The sequence below is a fragment of the Xiphias gladius genome, chromosome 19 (assembly GCF_016859285.1).
Source record: "Xiphias gladius isolate SHS-SW01 ecotype Sanya breed wild chromosome 19, ASM1685928v1, whole genome shotgun sequence".
In the NCBI taxonomy this organism is placed as follows: domain Eukaryota; kingdom Metazoa; phylum Chordata; class Actinopteri; order Istiophoriformes; family Xiphiidae; genus Xiphias; species Xiphias gladius.
The window spans coordinates 15,089,196-15,115,963 of NC_053418.1; the positions used below are offsets into that span (position 1 = coordinate 15,089,196).

The 26,768-nt window shown below is 40.5% G+C and overlaps 1 protein-coding gene across 1 annotated transcript in view; it reads left to right on the top strand.

The window, feature by feature from the left end:
* The window catches only part of ank1a (ankyrin 1, erythrocytic a), an 87,336-nt gene that overhangs the window by 439 nt on the left and 60,129 nt on the right, over positions 1–26,768 (top strand). The gene's annotated exons all lie outside the window — the stretch shown is intronic.

Genomic DNA, 26,768 nt, shown 5'->3' on the forward strand with positions numbered 1-26,768 from the left:
GATAAGGCAGTGTAGTACTCTAGCTCTCACTGTGTCTCTGTCTCTCCTCACATCTCTGTCTTGTCACCTCTCTCTGTCTCCTCTTTCTTTGTTTTCATACTGCAGTAGGGTGTCAGTGAGAGAAATTTCACTTCAGCACTTATCTTCCATGAGGACAGTGAGCTTGCCAGTTTCTGCAACAGTCCATTCTCTTCTCCTCTCAGCCTTTCCTCTGTGTTTCATTGTAATGACCGCAGAGCAATACCTGCAGACTTCTTTCTGTCTGACTGAGAAGTCCCAGGCAGAGCTGGAGTGACTGGCGGTGCTTGTTGTATACAATAAATCTCTGCTCCGCCAGTCACCAGCAGCAGGGATGTATCGTCAAGCTGCCTAGTCTACTTTATTCCTCTGGTCGCTCGTCGCATTTCACTCAAACTCATTAACGAAAGTGAGTCATCTGCAGATTGTGCGGTTGTGTATTGCTGGAAAATTGGTCCTCAGCAACCGAGCATGAGTCCAGCCACCCTGTGAGCCTGCACTGTGCCAGGCTGGCTGTAAACCAATCTGATGCTGAGGCAGTAGAGACAGTGTTATGGAAAGACACACAGTACGGCTTCCACTTTCCCAGAGAGGGGAGGCAGGGCTCAAAGGCGGGTACAGGGATTACAATTTTCTTTTTGGTGTGTTTGTACAAAGTAGAGTAAGAATAGGTTACAGGATGTTTTTGAGCAAAATCAAAGGAAGAAAAGAAAGACAGGAGGTTAAGAGGGAAAGGTGTTATGACTAAGATACACCTGGGGTGGTTCTCTCGCAGTAGGGGTTTGCTCCTCAGCTCTTTTTGTTGGAGAGTCAGACCCAGTCCTTTCATCACAGACACACACATGCCACCGCTCTGTCTGTGATGACTGACACGAGCCAGTGACTTTAAAGTTAAGGTTTCTCCATATTCAACCTTTTGCTAAAAGAACCAGTGTGTTAAAATGTGCAAGTCTGGCAGGATGAGATCCAATAAGGGCAAACCTGCAGCACTAACAGTATGGATGAGGCAGGGATGAGATTTCTGTTGAGGGTAGTAATGCAGCCCAACTTTGACTGAAAGTGTATGGTTTCAGAGGATCCCATATCACTTACGTAACCATGCAGCTTAAGTCTTTCAAATAAGCTTCCTGCCTCCCCTTCAGCTCCCCCTCCCAGCCTCTCTTCCTTTTTTAACACCGGCTTACAGCCATTCCTGGTTTCTGGAGCAGATGTTAATACTGGGGGAATTCTCTCTCTTTCTCTCCAGTGCCCTCTTTGTTTCCTCTCTGATGCCTGCAGCTACCAAGTGATATTCTACAGACCACAGTCATAAGTTGACTGATTGTGTTTCCTTATATTGCATGGTGGCTAACAAAACCACTGTCGCTCTTGGTTGTTTTCTTTGTTTGCCACTTGCCACTTTCGGTAGTTGTTCCATCAGCTGTCTTGTGTATCGACCTGCACCTCGGGAGTGTCCCTATCCTCGCAGGGCAGGCAAGGTCAACACTTTTTCTGTGATAGAACCACATTTTTTATTCAACCACTCTGTACATTTTTCGCAAACACATGTTAACAAACGGGTGCACTCAACAGTTTGTTTTTCCTGCATCATTTTGTTACCAGCAAATCAGGCTTTTGTTATGTAAGCTTCAGTTTCCATCTTCAATGGAGGCATTTCAATCATTAATCCTGCACCATTGATGTGTTTTGAGTTATTATATCACTCAAAAACTCTTCTATTGATCTTTACATGTCTTCTACAATGAATTGTTTCAACTTATAGTAGTTGATTAATTGTTGCTCAGGTATTTGTAGTTACAATAGCAGGGCCCTAAAAGGACGATAGTGTCAGTCGGTCAGCCGGCTACTTAGACCGTCACCTGCTCTAGTCTCCTTTGGTCGAGTTTGGCCTAATGAGTATTATGGCCTCCAGGGGCTGCTAGCTAGTGTTTTAGAGTTCAAAGCTTTATTTATGTTTTGGAAATTAATTTTAATATAGGATCTTTTGAATACATTACTTGAATTTCTCATCCTCTTCCAGATCCTCTTTATTGTTTATATCCCTTTAATCTACTGTTTACAACTAATGTATGTTGGTGTTATACATGATTATATCTATCCCTGTGGGGACACTAATCAGTGTCCGCTGATGATTATCGAGAGTCATAAAGCTAAAAATTTGTCATCGCAGGGTGAAAGTGCCATTTTAATTGGCTTCATGGTGTTAGTGGTATTATACAGCATAGGTCAGTTGCTGAGAAGTGGATAATGTTGCCCTCAAATTACTTTTATTGATGAGTTTGGTCGTCTTGAAAAATGAGCATTGTGAGGATGTGAACAAAGTCCTATTGCCCTAGTCAGCACCTAATTTCACCTCATTCTGTATGTGGTCTCTCATTATCTATGTGGTTTACCTGGAGACAATGGACCTAAAATATGAAGTAACGCTTTGCTGCGTTAAATGGTTAAAAAAAAAAATGAATCTAGTGCAGTTTTCATTTTAGGCTTTTTACTTTGTTAAAGATTCAGGACTGTTTCAAGGTCACAGGAAATGTACACCTGGTATTTATTTCTTAACAAGCTGTTTGAAGATTGAAGATATAATGTATTAACACTCCAGGGCCAAATGATTGTGGCCCATGCATTCCTAACATATTGGTAGCTTAATTTTGGTAGATGGCAAATGAAAGCTTTTTCTTTAATTGCAGTTATTTTTTTTAATCTTTCTCCATTTACGCTGATCTGCTTTAAATCAAATGTAGAAAGAGTAGTAGGATTGTGACCAGAAAACAGGGCCAGGTGTTCAACAATATGATCAAACTATTTCTTTTGTTAGTCATTTTGATGAAAAAATTATGATATTTACCAGTGGTTTGCTTGTTTTTAAAAAAATATAATATAAAACAATGCAAATGCAACAAAAATGTAACATCTTTCTTTTAACAAAACAATAGACTAAATTTGTCTTGTGAGCTGGCATTAACAGCCATACAATTATTTCAGTTGGATTCTTTATCACCATACAGAGAACTGCTTCCTCCTGTTACCAGCTGTTTTAATGCTACAATATGTGATCATTATTTGGTGAGCCCCCAAGCTTTTTAACAAATCCAACAGTTCCATTCAGGATGTATATTCAGAGTAGTATTTTTGTGTACAATAATATGGATTTCTCTCCAGTGTCATTTGCCTTTTGGTTGAAAGTGTACACAAGTTTTATGTTTCAGTGAGCACTAATCTGGAAACAATGTGGTCACGTGGGAATGTATATGTAAATATCTTTAATTGCTGTTGTTATTGTTACTTTTGTGATTAGAGCTGCAAATAACAATTATTTTTAATTCTTTTCAAATTGCTTATGTTTTCCAACCAATAGTTTATGTTGTTTACAGTCATAAAAGATTAATTAAACCTGCAAATATTTACAGCTGGAACCGGTAAATCTTTGCCATTTTTACTTTAAAAATGATTAATTGAATATTAGACTTGTTGCAGATTAATGTTTGGTTGATTAACTAATGGAGACCCATACAAATATCTTCATATTGCATTGAATGTAAATCTGCAACTTTCTTGTCAAAGTGTCATCACAAGCGACACCAAAAGTTATTACATTTACTGTAATGTAAAACAAGAAAAAAACAAAAACAAATTCACACATTTTAGAAGCTGGAAACATCAATCAATTATCTCATCAATTTTCTGTAAATTGACTATTGTTTAATTGGGGCCATATAATACTGTATTAATTGAAGTATCTGAGGATCATTAGAATAATGTATAAAGTCTGTTTTTGATGTGGCTAAAAGGTCATTAGTGTTTTCAAATGGTTTTTGACTTGTTAAGCTGTTACTTACAAGGCAGTGAAGTGCAGAGAAAAAGAGTTGTGGCAGCTGAGGTCTGACCTATTTAATGGTTCTGGTACTCAGGCTCATCATGACAATAATGCTGGTCAGGATGCACTGTGTCTCCTTTGTTGCTGTATATTTTCTGGCACTCATGGGCGCAGGCTTCATATCACGGCCCATCGGTTATCTTAAAGATAAAAGTCAGTTGCATAAATGCTCAGGTTCCTCAACAACAACTATGGTGCAGGACTGTGTAGCTAATATGTCTGCCACCGAACATTGTGATAGTGAAAGTACTAAGTGCTATCTCCATCTTCATATAAAGCAGAGGTGGCAGCAGTGGATCAGCATTCCAGACTGTCTCTGTCTGCCCTCCAAAATCTCTGACCCTCCCTGCCTGAACAGGAAGCACAGCCTTCACTGAGGTTAATGTGTTGATGTTTGAGACAGATTGGTACTGTAGTGCTGTCTAGGTGTTGATGCTGTGTTTATGTGTACGTAGGACTGTGTGTGTTTTAGTGTATGTTCAGGTTTGGTGCAATGGATTAGGGGTGCTGCAGCAGTGACTAAGCCCATCAGAGTCAACTCCAGCACCTGTTGGCTGATCAGCTCTGTCGGCCAGCTTACCTGTACCCTCACTGGCTGTGATCAAACAGAGAAAAGCAGCACATTCTTACAGTCGAGATGCTGGAAGAAGCAAACGTTTGGCAGTCACTTCAACAGTTAACTGATCATTGAAAGTATTGACATTACATTTTCTTATCTGACCAATCAATTAATCAACAAATCATTTCACCCCAGTCTCCTAACTCCAGCAGCTTAGTTTGGTCCATAGACTAAGAGAACATGTAATTTCACCTGCAGGTTTCTAAGCCTGGGTTTTTGACCACTCATTGATGTCTTGACAGATGTGTGGAGAAAATCCTAGTTTTAACCACAGAGTGGAGCCCGGGTAAAGCTGACTAAAACAACATGACGGTGTGAGTTTGATAGCCTGCGACGCCAAAATGCTCCAAACATATTTCTGTTTGAGCCACCCTCAAAACCGAGTTACTCTTAAAAAATAGAATGTGCCGTCTTTGTGCTAAGCTAGGCTAACCTGTGTGTTTCCCCAAAATGTCAAACTATTCCTCTGAACTCTTTAGTGAACATTGTATTTAGTTTCTGTTTTCCCTTTCACTCCTCAGTGAAGTTGGGGTTTTCTGGAGCCAATATGTAGTGGCTATATAACTACATTTTACTGCACTTCCACATAGACCTTGGGTTTCAGATTAGAATTAGAGTGAAGACCACGTTTAGTCTTCATAAGGACACTAATGTGTCTGTGTGTGTGTGTGTGTGTGTGTGTGTGTGTGTGTGTGTGTGTGTGTGTGTGTGTGTGTGTGTGTGTGTGTGTGTGTGCTTGTGTGTGTGTGGCAGCATGTTGCATCATAACACATCCTGAGGCATTACCAGTTCAACCAACTAGCACTATTCATCTCTCATCTCTTTGCACAAACTTCACAGATGTGTGTGTGTGTGTGTGTGTGTGTGTGTGTGTGTGTGTGTGTGTGTGTGTGTGTGTGTGTGTGTGTGTGTGTGTGTGTGTGTGTGGCTGGGGCCCTGGTGGCCCTGTGGAACCCCTCAGATAGATGACTCAGCAGGCCTGGCCAAGGCACTCATTCATGTTGATAGAGCCTGGGAGTGAGTTTCAGTGAGTCCTGCTCCTGGCTCTACATTAAGTGCCGCTGGAGCACGTTGGACAGGAGCTGCAGCCCACACTCCTTTAATTAACAGCGAGAATGGAAGTTGCACGTGAGGCCATTCACTAACCCCCACTCCTCTCCTCCCTTTACCAGGGCTATAGCGGGTCTTTATTAATGAGCTAGCAGAGACTGAGTTGTTTTTAAAGCAGATACCACACCACACCCAATTAGGTTCATCTGATTACAGAGAAAAAATCCATTCTTTGTTAAAATAGAAAAAAAAAAGCGAAATAAATAAGCAGAATAATGTCAAGCATCCAACAGGCACTCCCTCTCTGCAGGGGTTCGGTTTCCCCAAAACTCCAAAGCCTGAGGATATTTTTAAATTGCTCATCGGTGATAAGGATGCGGTGATTCATTCTTTCATTTTAAGACTGAAGCCATAAGCATTTGCAACTGCTTATTTTCTGTCATTATCTCTGTAATAAAAGTAAGCATGATTTTGATAATCCTCACAAGCCTGCGAGACACAGACCATTTGTTTGTGTATCTTCCAGCTGATGATTGTAAATTAATCTGAAGTGACACGTAGGACTGCAGTGCTTTCAGCAAAGCATTGGTCTCCATCACAGGTTTGCGTAAACCTCCCCAAAAATATTAACAGTAGCAGCATCTGTCTGTGCTTGTCCACCAACTGCACAGTTAAATATTTTCATTTATGAAACAACACGTGAAATGATATGTCATATTGAGAGGGACTTCCTTAGATTTTCCTCCTGGTGCCTCCCTCCCTCCCTTCATCTTCCTCTCTCTGTCTCTCTCCGTTGCCGATTGCGCTAATCTCTCCTCCCAATTGTTATTCTGATAGTGCGGCTGTTACGTAACTCCCTGAAACAAGAATTGAGAGATCAGGGTTATTGAAATGGATCCTCATCTTGCCCAAATAAAAGAGAGAGAGAGAGAGTGAGAGAAAGAAAATGAGAGAGAATGAGGTGATATCGTCTTAGAAGATTTTGATAGGTCACTGCTGGGCAGCTAGTTGTGAAAAAAGGAAAGCTTTTGGTGTCCATTACCCAACATGAGCTCTTTCCCTTTAAGCTTCTTCTGGCCGATGAGAGAGGAGAGAGGAAAGGACAGGAGGTGGGATAGGAAGCTTAGTGCAGTTTGATGTCCAGGTACTCTGAGCCCTTTCTTGATGTCCTCAGATGCTATAGTATCTCTTTGACTGATATATACGATATTTAGGAGCCTCTGCAATGTGCAACCTGCCATTTACTGTATTGACTTGCTATACTTTGCTTTGTAGAAAAAAAAAATTGTCCTATTTGTGTTTGGCTTTAAACAACTGGGCATATAACATAAAGGTGTTTGCAATTGCATTTTTCTATCCGCATCCACCTTTACTGGGATGGCAATGCCGGTCTGTCGGTCGGTCGGTCCACCACTTTGGTCCACACTGATAAATCCAAACAACTATTTCATGGAATGAAATGAAATTTGACATTTATATTCCTCTTAGGATAAATTGTGGTTATACGCTGATGATACGCTGACTTTTCATTCATGCTATCACACTATACAAAGATGGTGAACATGGTTAACATTATACATGGTTAGCGCCAGCATGTTGTCATTGTGAGCATGCTGACATTAGCATGTAGCTGAAAGCACTGTTGTGTCTAAGTACAGTGTCAAAAAGCTGCAAGCATGAGGGTACACTTAGTCTTGTTATGATAGGTGGGAAAATACAGACAACTTTGCATTTCAAATGCAAGTCTTCATTTTAGAGCATGTATTTTGCAAGTTTCTGCGTGTGCTTGTGTTTTCAGGGTAGGGATGGGAACTGAAAAGATTTTACTGATATCAATGCCATTATCGATTTGGCTCATTGGTCTGATTCTTTATAGATTCCCTTTATGATTCCTGATCAATTTTCTGTGTGGGGGGAAAAAAGGTAGGTCTACACAGTTTTCCAGGGTCAATGCAACTGTTTTATCGTCTGAGTCCAACCACAGTGTAAAAACAGAGGAGGAACAAGGCATGCATGTGACTCTGGTGTGCAAAAGGGCCACTGTTTAACTGCTCTTTTCATTTAGGTTTGCTTGGTCAAAGAAAAAATCTGCTAAGTCTGCTTGCATGGTACTAATGTTATTATAACATAGGCTATTTACCTGCGGTAACGAATGTGCTGCTCAGTTGGGAAACAGTGGAACTCGTGCCTAGATTGTCAAAAACATTGCATTCCTTCCTTGATGTCATTGTTCTGCAATGGTCAACTGTCAGAAAAACATGCTGGCATTGATGAAAGGAACTGATAAGCTCAGAGGCATACGATTCCAATAATTTGGAGAATTTGGAACCGGTTCTCAACTGGATCTGGTTGTCGTATTCCATCCCTAGTTCAAGGTGAGCATGCCATTGTAGGACTGCATTTGTATGTGTTCAGGAAGCACCTTATGTGTTAGTGATTGTATACGAGTGTTTGGTGTGAGGTCGAGCACGCAGGCTGAAGGAATATAGCTCAGGGGTAAAGCCATAGAAGAGGAGATTGAAAGAAAAAATGAGTGAAATATCAGAGGCAATTGAATGACCCCAGGGTGACTCTGCACCCTTCCCTTCTGTATTGGGTGATGGTTGTCTTATTTACCTGATTGATATGATGATTCCTTTTTTTCTGTCTAACGGAGGGAAGAGGAATGATTCAATTCAAAACCCAGCAGTACAGTAGGTCATTACAGCAGTACAGCTTCCCGGCTGTAATTCTCAGTTCCAGTTCTGAGCGCGGACAATAGAGAAAATCTGATTCATTTAATGTGATGGGCAGGAGAAAATTGAGTTCATGTTTGGAGTCTGAATTTCCTGACTGAATTAAACCTGTGTAGTCCAAAGTTGTGTCCAATATGTTGTATATATGTTACAGAAGCTTAGTGGAGCTTTCAAGGAGGAGATTCAGATTTAGTTTTTATTGATACAACAGTCCTTTTGGTTACAGATGTTGACATTACAAAACCAGAAGTTTGGCCTTGGTTGGTGCCTTGGAGTATCACTCTTTGCTCCCTGATAACAAATCTTACTAAGTGGAGTGCAGATTCATTTAATCATCAGAGTCATCTAATCCTTGTGTCAAGTGTCAGAACAGTGTTGTAGCATCATGGACCTGCTATTAAAAGCTTTAGCCGTTTGTAAGCCCCTTCGTTTGAATCCCCTGGAGGGAGAGGTGGTGTCACTTTGATCTGATCCTCTTCACTTCTCATCCCACCCAGCATGCACAGTGATGCTCTGCTCTCCGGGAGGATGGCCAGTGCAATGTAGATCAGAAGATAAAACACGTCACAGAACATAATAAGACCTTCTAATGAGACCTTCATTCAATCATCCATTCCTATGATGAACACCCTACATCTGCAGTCACACATGTAAACATTGCTATTTACCTTGGCTGAAATATTATGTTGCTTCTTTGCCAAGTTTACGAACAATTCTTTTTGTTAACAGTTACTCTGACAATGTTTTCCCACTGCAGAACACCGTGTAGAGGCACAATCAGTCTTTTCTGCCATTTCGTTATATTTAAGTCTAAGTAAGTCTACCTCTCAAACTGGTAGTGTGGTAATGATTTGTTGATGTTAAAATGCCACAAGAACGACAGAACTTCTAGCTCCATTCCAGTACAATGGAGGTACATGGAATTTCATTTGTGACGCTCACAGTATTGAAAACTACATTTTTTTCTATAAACAATGTCCCTGTTACTCTGAATAATCCACAAACTTGCCTCTGAACAGTCATGACTGGAAGTACTTTCTACCAAATAAAATCCCTTACAGACAAATATCTAAAAACATCACCACAGCATCCACTCATTAGCTATTCTGGAGCTCTTGATCATATCACACTATCTTCCTCAGCAGATGGAGTTGTCCGCTAGTCAGGAAATGTATGTTCAAATTTCCATTTTCTCAGTTCCAGTTATTGACAACTGAGCAACTCAATCTGCTGAGGAAGATCATGCGATATGATGGACCGGCTCAAGAACAGCTACTGACTGGGTGAGGATATTAGATATATTTTATTAGATATTAGATATGTCACTGAGGAAATATTTCTTTGGTAAAAATTAGTTCCAGTCATTACAGTTCACAGCAAGGTTTGTTATCCAGAATAACAGCGACAATGTCTATGGAAAGAAATTTCAATGCAGAGTACTACAAACAAAATACATTACAATACCAATACAATATGTCTATTGCATTGGTGTGGAGGCAGAAATTGCAGAGATGTCAGTCTCAAAACCCAGGCAAGTAAAACCAAATCTATCTACATGGCTATGTACAGGCAGGTTTGGGCTGATCTGGGTAGCTGTCTTGTCAAAGGTTGAATACTGCCACAGGTATGGGATATAAGCATCCTTTGGTCATGATGTACATCACGCATTCAAATGATTTTTTTAATGGCACAAAATAATAATTAATCAAAAATGAACAGTTTACCTCTTAAACACATCTGCAATTAAAGCAGGTGAGCCTTGGCACTCAAGTACTTAACTGTCCGTGTTCAACATTGCCAGTCTCACTGTGTACTTAAACCTTTTTTTTTCTGTTTGTATGCGTGTGCCTTCACAATTGTTCGTGTGTCTGTGTATGAGCTCACACGTTCGCTGAACAGAGGCACGTGGGTTGTCTTGTGGTGCAGGATTTACTAGGTAGCTGGGAGGATAGTGGTGTCACCCAGCCTTTAATTGGCTGACCCCCAAGATTTTTCTCTCGAAATGCAGAGCCAGGTGCCCAACCCCTTCCTTTTCTCACTCCCTGCTAGAGTACATTCCTCCATTCCTCCGATAATCAATTCTCCTGCTTCAGTATAGACTACAACTGCTTCCCTCTCCCCCTCTCTCTGCCGCAGTTACGTGCTGCACATTGTAACACTGCAAGATCATGCTTTCAGTTCCTAACACCTCCCTCTCTTCCCTCTCAGCCTCCAAGTTTGCACTAAACACTGTGGATCCACATTTAGAGAGAGAGAGAAATGAGAGAGATTAAGAGAGCAACAGAGAGGCAGGAGAGGGGGATGGAGCATCAGTCATTTTTACTGTTCCAGAAGCCTAATGTTTTCAGTAGGCAGGAAAAGAAAAGAAAATGGGAGCGCTGAGTAGTTAGATATGGAACAATTAACTTCCTTCACATACATTTGTAAAGCCTTTGATGAATTAAACAGGCATTTGTTCAGATAATGTTTCAGCTGCAATTCCCCCCCCACGTATTAAATCAGTTTAGATCGAAGAGGAGGGGGTCGGTCCTTGGGGGCTGGATCAGTATCGGCTCAGGATGAAGGAGAATCAGCATGTATGCAGCAGTTTTACAAGGTCAACCGCACCTCGCACTCGATCACATGTAAGCACACATGTATGTAGACCTGGCACATGCACAACCCACTGTCAGCCAGCCCTTAGTCAGCACAGTGTTGGCTGCTCTGTGAGAGGGTTGGATGTCGCCACCTAGTGTTAACGCAGAGGAGCTTCTAATCGTGATGTGAACACTGACATCATCTCATTTACTCTCCTGTGTCCTCTCTCCACTCTTCCAGTCAAATACTCAGCTTTCTAGACATATGACTACAAAATCTCTCGCTGTAAACATATCTTCTGTACAAATAGTCTGAATAAATCATGTCATCTTTTAAATTTACAAAAATTCATGGTGGTCTCTGTGCAAAATTTTCCAGCTGTTAGGAAAAAAAAAAATCCTTCTCTAAAAGAGTGCACTGTCCACTGTAAATGAGTTAGAGGGAAGCAGTGCAATATTTTGCTCCATCTGCCCTTGATCCCTGTGCCACTCTGGGGCAGTGTGGCACTGTGTGCGTGTGTGTGTGTGTGTGTGTGTGTGTGTGTGTGTGTGTGTGTGTGTGTGTGTGTGTGTGTATGTGTGTGTGTGTGTGTTCGGTGTGTGTGTGTGTGTGAGGGTATACACACGAACCTGACCCCGCTGAGCGCCAACAGCTGGCCGACTGCTGGCTCTAATTATCTCCCTCAGAAACAAAGAAATGCTAGCCTTTAAATGTAGCGTATACACACACACACACACAGTATATGCTCTTACACATACATCCATATTTCATTTCCTGTACAACCGTATGCTGCACTGAAAATCCATTTTAACCATGTGGATCAGGTCACCACAGTTGAGCACTGTGTCCACTTGTTTTTGTCTCTTCCACATTTGGTCAGATATGGAGAGATGGACAGTTTGAAAAAGATTACTTGAGAAATTACTCATTTATATTGATGGCTGGAGTTAGATCCTGACTACTTTGCTTTTGGCTACATTCATCATGTCCTCACCTCGTTTTTCTGCTCCTTTTCTAGCTCCTTTTCAGTCGCACTTCCTCCACCCCTTTCCCTGCTCCTATGGCCACTCTTCTTTTCACCCACTTCCCACGCTGCCTCCCTGCAGAGTCTAAGTGATGGAGAATATATAGTGGAGCTTGAGGCGGTGCAGGACAGTTCATCTGCTGGTAATGGAGAAAGTGTTTGTCAGAGCATAGAGCACTGTGACTTTGGCCACAACACCCCCTTAGGCATAGACCTTAAAGCGTACACACACTGGTGAAACGCTTCTGCATCTGACGCAAATATGTGTGTGAGGGAATGAAAGAGTATATTTGCCCATATTGGGTTCCTCTTTGTATGACCATATTACAGTCTCTGGGTTGTGACTAAAATAAGTCCTCTATCAATATTTTTTTCCTTTGTCCCTTTCCTCTTTATTTGAAAGATGTGTGACAGATTTACAGTAAATATTTACGATGTTGATCGTGTTCATCTAAATGTTGAAAAGATTTTGGACCTAAGCTTGTTCTCAGTAATATAATATCTGAATGAACCTGTCAGTGAATGAAAAGCTCAAATCCTCAAGTCTTAAACTGTTGTAAATCTAATTTTAAATTTTTTGGTATCTGTAAACTTGGGTACGAATTAAGCTGTGCGCAAACAGTCTGGTTTTCATTCATCAGTTTTCTTGCTCAACATCCCCTCCTATCAATCCATTCTAGTTGCTTTTGCATTCTTTCTTCCTGCTGAGTCCATGAAACTGATTCCACTTCAACATGTACTCACTGTTTTTTATTTCCCCCCTTGTTTGATCCCTCATGCTCACTTTGTCCATCTTCAATTCTTCAAGTCATCTTGATCTGATTAGCTTGACCATAATTAACAAACGCTATATGTATCATGATTTAAATGTAAATGCAAAGTATAGTATTTTGGGGTTTAGTAATGTAATATAATATTGTGAAAAGCTTCAGTTTTGTTTAGTGTTTCACATGCCTGTTTTTACATACTTGTAGTACCCTTAAACCTTAGCTTCGGTTGTTATGTAAGGTGCTTAGAATATCCTGATACTCAGCAGAAGTGTATGTGTGAGTCTGAAAATTTAGCTTGTGTGTCTAGCGAGGCATTCTTTTGAGTGAAAATCCTATTTTTTGGGGGTTTTTTTTGGCCTTAACAGTTTTAATCCAAAATAACCACTATATTAGTTTGACCATTGTTGGCTGTGTCATGTTGAGTTGTCTGCTGCAGTCTAAAAACATTCCCTTTTAGCCCATTACTTCTCTTAACTTTGGCAAACTTAATAATGTACAATATTTTCCAGTCAGAAAATCCTCATTTACTGCAAAGTCTATTAAATACATAAATCCACCACAAGGTGATACTTGTCAAATTGTTTTCTTTTTTGTGTAGTTTAAATTTGAGGGCTTCTTTACAGAGACAGTTATGGTTCAAAGCAGGTACTGTATCCTCAGCACATGACATTTGTTTTCACCCAGATTTATGTGGCCTCGTTGCCCCTCATCACCTATATATATGCAAACTGGAACTGATGTGGGTGTGAATTGAATGCAAAAAAACTATTTTCAGTTGAGTATATGCTGCGTGAATAGGAGTAAGAATGCATATTTGTGTCTTCAGCCAATGTATGGCTCAACACAGTCATCTAGACATCTGTTTCCCTCAATAGGAAGATTAATGAGAAATGCAAAAACAAGCTGCATAGCCACATGTTACAGCAAGGACAAGTGTGAGAGCAATAGTAGTTGGAAAGAGAAGTGTATGGAGATGAATGGGGTGTCAAAAGAAAAATGTCCGCTGAGGGTCTGGCAAGCCAACCAGACTTTGTTGTCTTAAAAAGCAGAAACTGGATTGTTAGCAGATGACAGATGAGGTGGTCTTAGGTCCCCCTGCTGGTCAGAGCAGGGTCAGATCTCATTTATATTCAACTTCATTGTGAATTGGTCAGCATCTGAGCAGGTTGACAGCGCAGCATGATGCAGTCAGTAGGCTGACAGTTGGTTCAAATGTCATCCACAAGACATGGACATGTCCTGAGAGAGAGACAGGAGGTGTGAAGGACATAGCATTACACTGCCTTCACAAGGCATTGGTTGGGTCGGGTTCGTGTTGTGTTGTGCGGGATGCCTGGAGGACTCCATCTTTATCCGTCACACATTGCCCCAGATAGCAGCCAAGTGTGCAGTACACACACAAGCTGTGTTCACACCTTCCTCTCGCTCTGATCCAGTGCAGCAATTCAACGCTGTTCTGCAATACTGTTACGCAGAGTCATCAATTATTCATTAAGGATTTCTGCACTTGTTCAGTCATTGGTTTGATAGACAGAGAGATGGAATTGAAGTGTTTAGAGGCTAAACATGGATATTACTTTCCAAAAACCTCAATGAAACTGTGTATTTAGTCAAATTCTTTAAATAAAAAAAATCATTATCCCCGATGCTATTGATTGTACTAATATTATCCTAATGAGTCTGTTATTCTTAACCTTCAGTTCTGATCAGCTCTGGTAGATAGATAATGGTGCAACATATGATCCAGACAATCTGATTTATTTGTTATGTGGGAAACATCTGTTGCACTGCAAATGCCCCGACACATGGCTCAATCTTCTCTGCATAGATAACTTGGGTCTCACACACAGTATATTATGTAGGACTCATTGGTGAGCATTTTATTAAGTAAAACGTACAGTGAAAGTCCCCCGATTCCCAAGCTGGCTGCTGCTTGTTTAAGGACGAAATTCAATAAAGTTATCGAGCAGATTTTTGAGGACAGAGAGGAATTTGGAGGTTTATTTGCTCTAAATAAGTGGAGGAACATTTTGGTCTGGAGAGGACAACTGGACAGGAGAGGGAGGGCAATGTCTTAGGGAACCCTTTCTGCAAAGGATTGGTGCCCTGTCAGACCCTCTGCAGAGCTCATGAATATGGACACAAGGCTGATCGATGGTGCAGGGAGTGTTGTGCAGAGTAAGAGAGAAACAAGGAGGAGATTTAGACATATTTTATGGATTGATACTGCCACTGAGGGCAGCAGAGGATACAGGTATATGGAGCAGGAGCAGGGAGATACAAATAAATAGTGACTTTCTGAGTGTTTGTGAATGTACGTGCCTGCTTGGATGAGCATTTGTAATTGCTGTCTGCGGAGGCTGATTTTAGTGCAGGGCTTATAGCGGTGAGTCCAGGGGTGTGTGTGTGCATACTGTCAGAGTGGAGACACAGATTGGTGGAGGCAGGTCTGGCACTGTGTGGTCCACAGCACTGCAGGGTCATGAATGATTTAATGGCAGGAGAGGTGAGCTCCATCCTCTAGCTCTCAAGATGTACACAGGCATTTATGACCCACGGAAGTGATTCATTTTCATGACTGAACCAACTGTTGTATAGATATTCTGAATAAATTGGATTTCGTTCTGGTATATTTCTGATGATATGTGTTCATATGTAGCTCTGCACACAGTACTGCTGCTGCATCTTGCTGCAGTTTATCAAGAGATGGAGTTCACTCCTACAGTCTTGTGTCGATGTTATTCTTGCACATTTTCAGCTCAAGTTTCAAAAAAGGAGGAGGATCTGCAGGCCCACTTTCTTGAGTAGCATGTTACAGAAATACTCATACATCAATATTTTCCTACAGTGCAAAACCACACATACTGTATCGTTCTTGTATCATGGTTATGTGAGAACAGTGTCATATTTCCCTGAGCTCATATGGTGTATGGTAATACTGCTCCAACAGTGCACATTATGGCCAAGCGGCTGTTGGACTGCATCCAGTGAACATTTTCATATACATTCATGAAGACGGCTTTGTTCATGTGAAAGGTCACGTGTCGTGTGAGATCAGTTGAACCTCTTACTCCGCTTACTAAAAGATTATCTTAATTCCATTTTGTCCTCTCACTGAAAGTCCAGAGGTTAAAACACCTCTTTACCTCCTTTTCCTATTCAATCTTTATCTCATCATCCAATCATTTATATCCCTGGCTTTTCTCCTTCTCTCATCCTTCTCTAAACGGTTCCATTTTTCAGTCATGTGGGCTTGAAAGGTCACAGCAGCAGTTAAACATGCTACCAAATGCAGATCCAAATGCTAACAAATTGCAAAGAGAATCAGCTTCTCATGAAATAATTATCATTCAGCTCTAACTGAGACATTAATACATGTAGGTGGAATCTGAATTATCACACTACCTGCTCACAGGTCATGTTTCTGGACAGTGGTGTTTAAAATGCAATTTTTATGCTTTTAAACTTTTTCTGTTCACTGAAAACAGTTTAATTCATTTCAGTACATATGAGTAGAATTTGATAATAACTTAACTGTTTAATTACATGTTAAGGGAGGGTGGCCAGGATGGTGATTCTGAGGTATTCTGTATTTTCCATACTGTCAACAAATCCCATATAAAGACCAAAATCAGAACTGTGTTAGTCTTTCAATACTTCCCCAGCCTGTCTGTGGCTTTCCATTCACTCCTACTGAAGATATAAATCTCAGAAAATGTGTCACAAATTTATAGTTTCATTTAAAAAAAAAAAAAAAGGCTAAACCATTTCTTAAAACAGCTGGGAACTGTAGTAAATAGTAACATAGTAAATGTTGCTCAAACAGGAGGAAATAGTGCCTTTGTTGGGGACTATTTTCAGCTGCGGATTAATACACATTTGGTGCTCTACTGAGTATTAATGGCAGGAGGACGGTGTATGTGGGGACTGACTCAAAATAAACTACAGTGCCCATGTGCGTGGTAATGAAGGAACATGTCACCCAGTGCAAAAGTGTGGCTTATTAATTTGTTTCTGATAGTTTTTGGACAACAATGGAGCTCTACGGTGTAGAGTAATAAACTATATCAGGTTTTGGCAACACACACAAAACTTGTTAGTGGGATCAATTCATTGTTGCTTTTGCTCGTTTCATGGGATTTGCTGAAAATAGGAAAAATATAGAATATCTACAGATTTAGCCTTTACGTTGGGTTTAAAAACATGCATTCAATACATATATACTGTTGCAAACTAAGAGGTTTGCTTAGGTGGGACTGCGGGTAACATGTAGACATTTTTTTGTTTACATGCCACATCACACAGATTATTGAAACACGAAGAACACCTTTGTCAGAGCTGAAAAAGACCTGTGTGAGAATACATGTCCAGTATCACTGGCAGAAGGACGAGTTTGACAGAGATTAATAACAAAGAGCGTGACAGAGTGGGCATTTGGAAATATGAGAGAAAGAAATGCACAGAGAGAGGGAGGGGGAAAGGTGTGTGTGTTTGTGGCATATTGAAGAGGGCGTATGGTGGCATCTAGCTTGGCACTTCCGTGGCAGTTAATCCCTCTTTCATGCTCCATTTATTCAAAATAGGAGCCAATGTGCTGTCTAAGGTTGAAACTATTCTGAGGCATTGCTCCTGGTTATACACTTGTTTTTTACATACTGGTAAGGCCATTTTCAGGCTGTTATATACATTCAGCACTCTTGAAGCTTGTGTGTGTCCCCTTGTTCTTTCTGGGAAGAAGAGTTCAGCAAAAGTTTTTTCATAATACGGTGTCATGAAACACTTTACATTAGAGAGAGTTTGATGTTAGATCCTGGTTTAGTAGCTTTTTTGAATGTGACACGCTGCTTTCATTATCACACAAGAGTAATGTTTGTTTTGTTGTACTTTGCTTTTTTTTTTAGAGCGTGCTTTCTTCTCTTGCTTCCAATTACCGAACAGATTGTTAATTTGTCAGTCTTTCTTACTTTGATCCAAAATATTTGTACTCCATAGCCCACCACTCACTGATGATAATTTATTCTTAATTTTTCCCACACATTATGCCTCCCAGTACAAACATGTTCCTTTGGTAGGGCCAACGGTGTATCACCTTTTCACTCTGGGCTTTTTTCCTCCCTCTTGACCCCCCTTCATCGTGTACAGCTTCAGTTACAATGTTCGCTCTCATCACATCCAAACCTTTCCGCTCTCTTCTCTCCTCTTTCTTTTGTACTCCTTTTCTCTGTTTCTATCCAGCTGTCCAGTTTTCACAAGGCTCACATTTTTTTACTCTCTTCTGCTTTTGTTTATCTTTAGTCCCTGAACTGTCCTCAGCCTCTCCATGTGTGCGTCTTTTTATGTTCTCAGCTTTGACAACCCCCTTGAGCCACTCTCACCCATCAAAACCAACTCAAGTGCTCTCTTCCTGTTTCAGAGGGCTTTGCTAAGGGTAAGGGCCTCTGTGCATTTGGTATTTGTCTCGTTTGGAGGGGGAATACATGCTTTGTGAGAACAGAAGTGTGTTTTTCTCAGGCCACAGGTGTGAAGCAGTGGGGAGTTCTTATTGTATGTGTTTCCTCTTGCTCGAATAATGCAACAAGAAAGTTAATTTAGATGTTGAGTGACACTGGGGGTTGAGAGTTTGCAGGATTTACCCCAACTCACAGTCTGTACTCTACCACAAAGGGCAGGATCTTTATATAGAGCAACTGTTTGAGCACCCAAAAAATTAGGGTATCAAGGGTTTGTTGAAGGGACTATTTTTTATTATTTTATTTTTTGTCAAAGTTACCATCCTAAGGACATGTTCCTGCAGGTTCATGGACAAGGTGTTCAAAAACAGAGACACAAACATGGACACTACAGAGGCAAAGAATCACGAAGTCAGGGCAAGTGTGTTCATAAACTGTTCGACACACAGTTTTCCAGCACATTTGATCCACGCAGACTACCCTCAGACCTTCCAGACCCTCGCTCTGGCAGCATAAAATGAATGCTCTCAATTTTTGTCGAAGTAAACTTCTTCAAAAGAGCATCATCAGCCAACCAGTTTTTTGTCATATCATTTTTCACCATTAGGTTTACTAACCTACTTTTAGAGCCTATTCACGTCTAGGGCCAGCACCATGCATCATTTCTGGATATTACAAAGTGACTAAAACTTTCCTTTTTTTCTTCCCTCTGTAGGTGCAGGTGTATATATATAATCATTATAACAAACTACAGATCCCATTCAACTTCTATAAGTCCTCTCTGTAATCTTTTTGAAGGCAATGTGTCAAAATGTAAAGTCATCCAAACAAATCATACGTAAGTCTTAGGACAATCAAGTCCTGAATCACTATTTTCCTAGCTATAGTGCTTTATTCGTCAGTGGACTTTTTTCAATCAGCGGCTATCTAACAATATGTATCAAGCTTCTCAGTTGCGAGCATTTGCTGCTTTTCTTTGTCTTGTGTAGTAGTGAACAGAATGTCTTTGGGTTTTGGACTGTTGGTCAAATAAAACAAGCAAAATGTCACCTTGGACTCTTGGAAACAATCATGAGCAGTTTTCACTATTTTGCAATTTTTTTTAACTTAAAGATTAGTCGTTAAATTGAGGAAATAATCAGTAGTGGAAATAAGTGTTAGTTGCAGTCCTACTAAGTTACAGTCCTACTAAGGTAGCTGCTAATAGCAGGATTTATAGATTACATAATGCAGTGATGCAGAGATTACCTGATTAAACAGCTTTTTCCTACAGGAACCCACCCTCTTGGTGAAACTGCAGAAATGAAAGCTAGATTTTGACTGTAGAATGTAAAAGATGAGCACTGTGGAAATTCTCCTCTCTCATGTTTTACTTTAGTTCTGTGTGTTGTTTCATCATCTCATCCCCTCACTTTTTCTAATTTCTCTTTTTTATATTGTTTCATCTGTTGTTAGTTATGGTTGATGTCACTACATCTTCAGTTTCAATGGGTTTACTCTGCCACGATAAAGGTTCCCCTCTGGGATGTGCCCACCTGTCATCCTCCATCTCTTTCGCGCCACACTATGGTGGGTGTCACTCATCAGCGCTTCCCGCTAAGCAAGCAGAGAGGGAGAAAGAGGAAGAAGAGGATGAGGAAGATAGGGGAAGGGATCACGAGATGCGGGATGGAAATAACAGAGTAGAGATGGAGGGCAAGAATTGAAAAGAGGGTAGGAGGAGGGTATGGCGATGTCAGTATGGATGGAGAGGTGAGGAAAGCTCCATGAAAGCGGCTTGACTTTCCACCAACTGAATGAGCCCAACGCTGCTGATAAGGACGATGAAAGGAATAATGATGGCAGTGGGGGTGCCAGTGGGGGGCTATTTTTAGATGCATTCAGCTTGCCTGCTTTGTATGACTTTGTATGAGAGAGTGAACCTCTCTTTACATGGACCTCTTTGTGTGTGTTCGGTACATAGGTGCAGGCACGTGCAGAGTTGTATTAATGCAAGGTTGTATGTAAAGGTATGTACGAAGGTGTGAGTGTGTGTGAACGTGTGTCTGTGTTTATCTTAGCTCTTGTCCTATTGTGCACATGGGTATAGGCTTAGGCCACGTGCCGTTAGTGCTGACTACAGAATCAGGGAAGAGCTGCAGTAAGGATCTCCACATGCCCTCTTCATGAACGCACAGAAAATGTGTTTTCAACAGCTGTGTGTGTGTGTGTGTGTGTGTGTGTGTGTGTGTGTGTGTGTGTGTGTGTGTGTGTGTGTGTGTGTGTGTGTGTGTGTGTGTGTGTGTGTGTGTGTGTGTGTGTGTGTGGGTCTGTGTGTTAGTGATTAAGGTGTGTCAGTGCTGTGTGTGTCAATACTGCGGATAGATGGAAGTGTAAAAGTACTGCATAGCTGTGTGTGTGAAAGAAAGCCAAGGAGAGATGTATGATTGTGTAAATGTCCTATGTTTTGAGGCAAATAGAGGAAAGATGTATCCACAGTGTCACCATTTTTCCATCTACTGAAAATTTTAAATTTTTGATCAGTGGAAAAAAATGTAGAAAACACAGTACATAACAATGCTAAATGCTGCAGTAGTAATGGTGTTTTCATATTTGCTTTTTTGGCCTTTAAAGCTCTAACTTGTTGCAAAGGCTGTCACAGCTGTAGCATTGTTTAACTGAGCAGTAGAAATGGTGGAAATGTAGAAGAATGGCTAAGACGTTGTTGTAATCTGCAGTGTTCATATTGACCGACATCCTCCCCCTTTCTCTCCTCTCACACTTCACTCTATTCCAACTTGATAAAACATCTGTAAATGTGTGTGTACGACTTTATAGAGTAATTCTGTAGCCCTATAGCTCATTTGCATGTACATGTAATGTGTATACTCATACAAACACACACACAAACCAAGACGGAGTTGGAGTCTCCCTGAGGGCTGAGTCAGCAACAACAGGAGGGGAAGAAAGAAAGAAAGAGAGGGGGGAAGGGAGATGGAAACGGGGATGAGAGAGGAGTTTAATCTCAAGCTCTTAACGTCAACTACACCAGCTTTTCCTCTTTTCCTGGGGAGCTAAATAGCACATATCGGCCAGTCATAAAACTCCTTTTACGTCAGGCTGTGTGTCTTTTATGACATGACATCTGTGGTACAAGGCAGCTTGCTGCCATCTTTTATCCTCGTCTTTTACAATACATGCTGCTAACATTAATATGCAGATACTGTAGTCTCTTTAGCATAATTGTCGGCTTTCTTTGAATCCAGTGTGGCTTTTGTGAGTAAAAATCTACTGTTGATGAGCTAATGCTGCCAGCAGGTGCTTGTGTGAGGGTTCAATATCACCAGATAAATATATTTCATTAGCCTGTTGAGTAAATCAAACAGAAGACCAGGCTTGTAGGTGTTACATTAAACCTCTTCAAATGTAATTTCCTTCCCTCATCACAGTTTTTTCATATACGAGGCGCACTCTGTAGGACAAATCTATTTTTCTGTGGAATTTGACAGGCTTAATGCTTTGTCTCTCACCCTCACATCTCGTTGGTTGCTGTTTTTGTCCCTTTCCCGCCTGAGAATATTACCCTTCAGTTTCAGTCTCCCCACTGTGAATCTAATCAAAGATGCTTGCAATAAAGTTTTTTTTCTTAAGAGCTATGCAGCTGCCATCTATGGGATTTTATCGCCTATCCACACTATGGCACTGCAGTGTGAACAGTCCGTGGACTGCCTCTTAAAAATTCCACAGTCATTGGGTTCCGGTTCACTTCAGGTATACTTAAAGGGAATCTCAAAGTCTGTTTACATTTTTATATGAATCAAGCCTTTTGCCTCGAATCATGCCACCTGAGTCAGCGTTGGTTGGGTCTGCAGACCACAAGTTTGAAAATGAAAAAAAAAAAGGTGTATGGGTAGAGTTAGAAAGAAGTGAGCTTGCCAGACCTCTGTAGCCCGCTCCTCATCTCTGCTGGAGGATGGCGGCTTGGGGCTACCTTAGCCGCTAGAAGAGTAACACACCTGAATCTCAGACCGAGCTGACAGCAGTCAAGTTGCATTGTGATCAATGTAGGTGGCATGTTTTGACAAGGAAGAAAAAAAGATATCTGCGGTCCTGCAGCATCGTCTGTCATGAGACTGACAACGTTATAGAAGTGTTGTGCTAAATGGGTGCAGTACCAAATACAAACATTCTCAAGCGTAGTGCTTGAGAATGTTTGAAAGACTTAAAATATAAAGTTCCCTAAAACCGTGGCTCCAAAGCTTATTTTAGAAAAACTGCATATATGTGTGAATATGTGTTCCTGTGTGTGTGTTTACACATGCAGGTGTGATTGCATAACATTTTGCATATTAAACCTGCATTAGCTGAATTTAATTGAAAACAGCTGCCGTTTGTGGTTCTTACATTCACTCATTAGATCCATTGTTAAGATAAAAATGTTCATTAGAACAGCTTTAATATAGGGATATTTGTTTGTGACTATTATTGGCGTAGTGTTTTAATTTCATAAATGACAATGACAAAAATAAAATCAAAGTGATGGAATAATTATCAGGACTATTTATTTCTTCATATAATGAGTACATTGTTGATTGAAAATAACCGTGTTTTTTAACCATTGCGTTTTATAGCAATCATTGACTTTGTACAGTCTTAACCAGATGTGTTTATCCAGTGTTTATCAGAATCCTTTCTTATGCTCCAGAATGCATGCAGTATCAACATGTATTGTTTGAAAATGTATTATTACAGGTCTAATGTTAAGCAAAGAGACACTACATGTTGTGTTTCTGTATCAAAAGCAGACAATGCCCTCAGGCTTTTCAGTGACAAAAAAATTACTTGTTTCACTTCTAAATGTCTGATCTTATTGGCATTCAGTTTGAGACATGATGCTCTGTGTGGCTAGACTACACACTGCATGCTGATTATCAGTGGACAGTAAGATGTTTTGTCCACTACTACTATGCCCTGGTTTAAAGACCTAGATGTATTGTCCACACTGATGTCTGCAGTGGAGCAGCTGTTCCTCTTGGTTTAGTCTTGGCATGGCTCTTTGGCTACACTTATTAAAGCATGTAACATTCATGCTACACTTGGCAGGGGCGTTTGCTGGACTGGTGGTGGTTCTGTCGGAGTGTTGACGTGAGTCTGGGTAATCCACCGGCTGCTCTGTTATGCCTGTGCACAGCTCTGGGCTGGCCCCATACAAAAGAGCAGACCTGAAAAGCACCATAATGAGGCACAGGCTGAAAGAAAAGGCATGTCTCTTTCCATTTCTCTGAGCGAAAAGAAAAGAGCAACATAAAAGAATAGAAGACAAGAAAGAAAGATGAAAATAAGCCTCTCAAATCCAGGTTTTTGGCTGCGCTGTCTCTTTGAGTTTATCTTTTTTTTCATGCATGCGTTTTATTATGGTAATGAAATGTTGGATAAAAATAGTCTGGGATGGAAGAGCAAAGGTTTTCAATGGAAAGAGGATAAAAATAGAGGGAGGGTCAGGGGGTACAGCTAAATGTCATTGATAAAACATAAAGAAATTTAAACTGGATTCCCTCTCCCTCATACTGTCCATTTCTGTGTCTTCTCTTTCTTTTCATCTATTCTTTCTTTTACACAGCTTTAGTCCAAACCTCACAAGTCCCAGGGTTTCAAGCAAAACACGAAAACATTGTTCACCTGGTGTTATGTTATAGCTCAGTTTCATATTGCTGACACTATAGTAAAGACTGAAATTTCATTGTAGCAGTTTCATTGAATCAAATAATCCTTTGTTGGTTTGTCTGAGTTTCTTCTCTTTTATCTCCTGGTCTTTTTTTTTTAAGAGGAGTAACATAAAATGACTTGTGATTCCTCACAGTAACGTTACAGCAGCCCCATACATGTTTACATTAAGAATAACGGTGTCAGTAGGCACTCATACCCAAGCTCTCAAAAGGTCATTTTGTTAAAGCAGACTCCTCCAATCACCACCTCGACGATCCCCCGATAAGTATTCTCTGAAGACAACAGAAAAAGCTAGAAACAGAGCTGAAGATCAGAAGAGGTTGTCTGTCCTCTGTGTACTGTGATGTTTATCTTTCTGCTTTAAGCAGCTCTGACCTGCACAGGCTCAGAGCACAGGGTGGGGACAGGGGGAATCCAAAGTGGATGGACAAAATAACAGGAACACCTTAATATGTAACACAATCCAGTACTTTGGCCCCCGTGTAATCTATTGTACATTCTGTTATTTAAATGTTTGAGGCTGCAGTTTGTGGTGGTGTTAAGCAAATATCCTGTTGAGAGTCTAAATGTGACTACTTTCCTCTTTTCTACTCCACTTTTCCTTAGTTTGTCAGATGTCATCAGGATTTTGAGTTAGAAGTTAATTTGCCTCATCTGACTTTGTAAGTGTGTATTAGTTGCTTCACAGTTATCATAATAATAATGTCGTGTTCATATTGTGTTTCTCTTACGTAGTCCTGTAAATCACAAAATACAAAGGAATATACAAAAATTAGTGAACTGTATGTATAATCTTTAATAGACACTTCAACATTTTCCTCAGTTTTTATAGGTTTTCAAGGAATTTAAAGGGAGATAATTATGTCTGATACTCCAGGTACATCTGTCATGTATAACTACAAAATTACATGTCATTACAAGAAAATGACATACTACTTTTTTGCTACTTGGGGGCAGCAGAAACACAATTTAAACACAACATTGACATCATATCACCTTATAAAGGTAATATGATAGCAAGTGTGCTTATTTATACATCCAACAGATATGTAGCAACATTATCATTCTTTTATTGTCATGTTTGTGTCCTCCTGACAAGGGTAAATTCAATATTCACTCTCCTTTTAGCTCTGTTTTTGGCCTCAACCAAAACTAAATATCTGGCTCTTTAGCTGCTAAATGCTCCACGATATTCACCAAGCTAGTTGCTAACTGTCTGTCTGCTGTTTGGTGCTGGGAAATTAGCGTACAGTTTGTTATTAGAGGCTTTTCGCTGAAAACAGCTGCCTAATACAGCTGAGATGCTGTGAGAGCGGTGAGAGTGAAGCAAAACATTAAAGTCTTGTGACAGAAAACAGTGAGCTAGAAGATGCTGTAAAGCTCCATAGAGCTGCGGGAAAACTGTAGAGTTTGCTGGCAGTTCTCTATGGGTTTGTCACTACGACCCCTTGGGATGTGACCGTTTTCACATACACACAGTCATTTGATCCATTAATAAAAATAATATAACAATAGGGGCTTTAACAAAACTACAGCCTACAGATGCCAAAATGACCAACAAGTTGAGTCAACATCCTTCAGGGATTTTAGCAATTCTTTTTAACAGTGGTAATATGTGCTGTATTTCAGCGTTTTCATGCTGGATTGGATGAGTGTAGAATGCAAGGTGTTCCAGTTATTTTGTGCACCCACTGTATGTGTCTCCCAGACAGAGTGAAGACACAGGTAAAGGCAGGGTGGACAGTAAAGGATGAAGAGGGTGGCCCCACACGCTCATACACAAGTGTGTACTGAACATGCAGAGAGTGTATGCAAGCCCAGATGGAGACTTAGACAGAGAGCAAAAGAAAAAGAACATAGAGGTGATAGGTGGAGGTGACTGCGCCATCCTTCCCTTTCATCCCACCTGGCGGTTCCACCTGTGCCCCTTCAGAAACCACCTCTCCTCTGCTGCTGGCCACAGAGCTGGCAGCTCTCTGCCATACATTATTAATCAGGCTGGGATCTGCAGAGCTCTCCTATTCATTCTCACTGTTGTCTGTTTACTCTCCTCTTCTATATCTGCACTCGTTTATGTCTGCTTACATGTAAAACTTCTCCCCCATTTCAAATGTTTCAAGCAATGATGTCTTATTTATTTGTTTTTTGGATGGGCTACAGGATGTTTTTTTTATAATGCACCAAAGTCTTTCTAAACTGAATATCTTTCAGTTTAGGATTAAGTTGTTCTATAAAAAAATAACATATACCAGGATTTTGTAGCATGACTTGTGGGTCCATATACAAAGATGAAGATTTTTTTGGCTCTTATTCCATATGACACGTCTTTCCTAAGTTGAGCTGCAGTACATACAGTATATTATGCACTCAGACCCCATGAGTATGAAATTGACAATGTGTTTGGATGGCTATCATTGTAATAGAAAAAACAATTCGAACCCGTAAATGTGCTCAGTAGAGCGCATACCTCTGCCGAGGCCAATGTTAAATAACATACACCAGACTTCAGAGGAAAAAAATTCAAATTCATAGTAAATGAGCCGGATCTTCCCTGAAATGTAATGGGCTCTTGCCTGGCCCATGCCCCATCCCTCCACCAAGTTTGATGCCGATTGGTTCAGTACTTTTTGCATAATCCTGCTGACAACCAAACTCAAAAAAACAAACCAACAAACAGACACAGGTGATCACATAATAACCTCCTCGGCAGAGGTAATTCTGTGATTCTTCATGTCAAGAGTGTTTGAGGTTGCTGATATTTTGATGGTATGTTTATAAAACATACCAAAATTTATTTTTATCATTATCAGCGTACTAATAAGATGATTTTTTACGTATCAATATACCGTATTTGATGATGGTATGCAAAAATCACAATTGACATAAAATACAGTACATACTTGTTTAACTGTTAGACAATACATCAGACACAAATTTTCAATCAA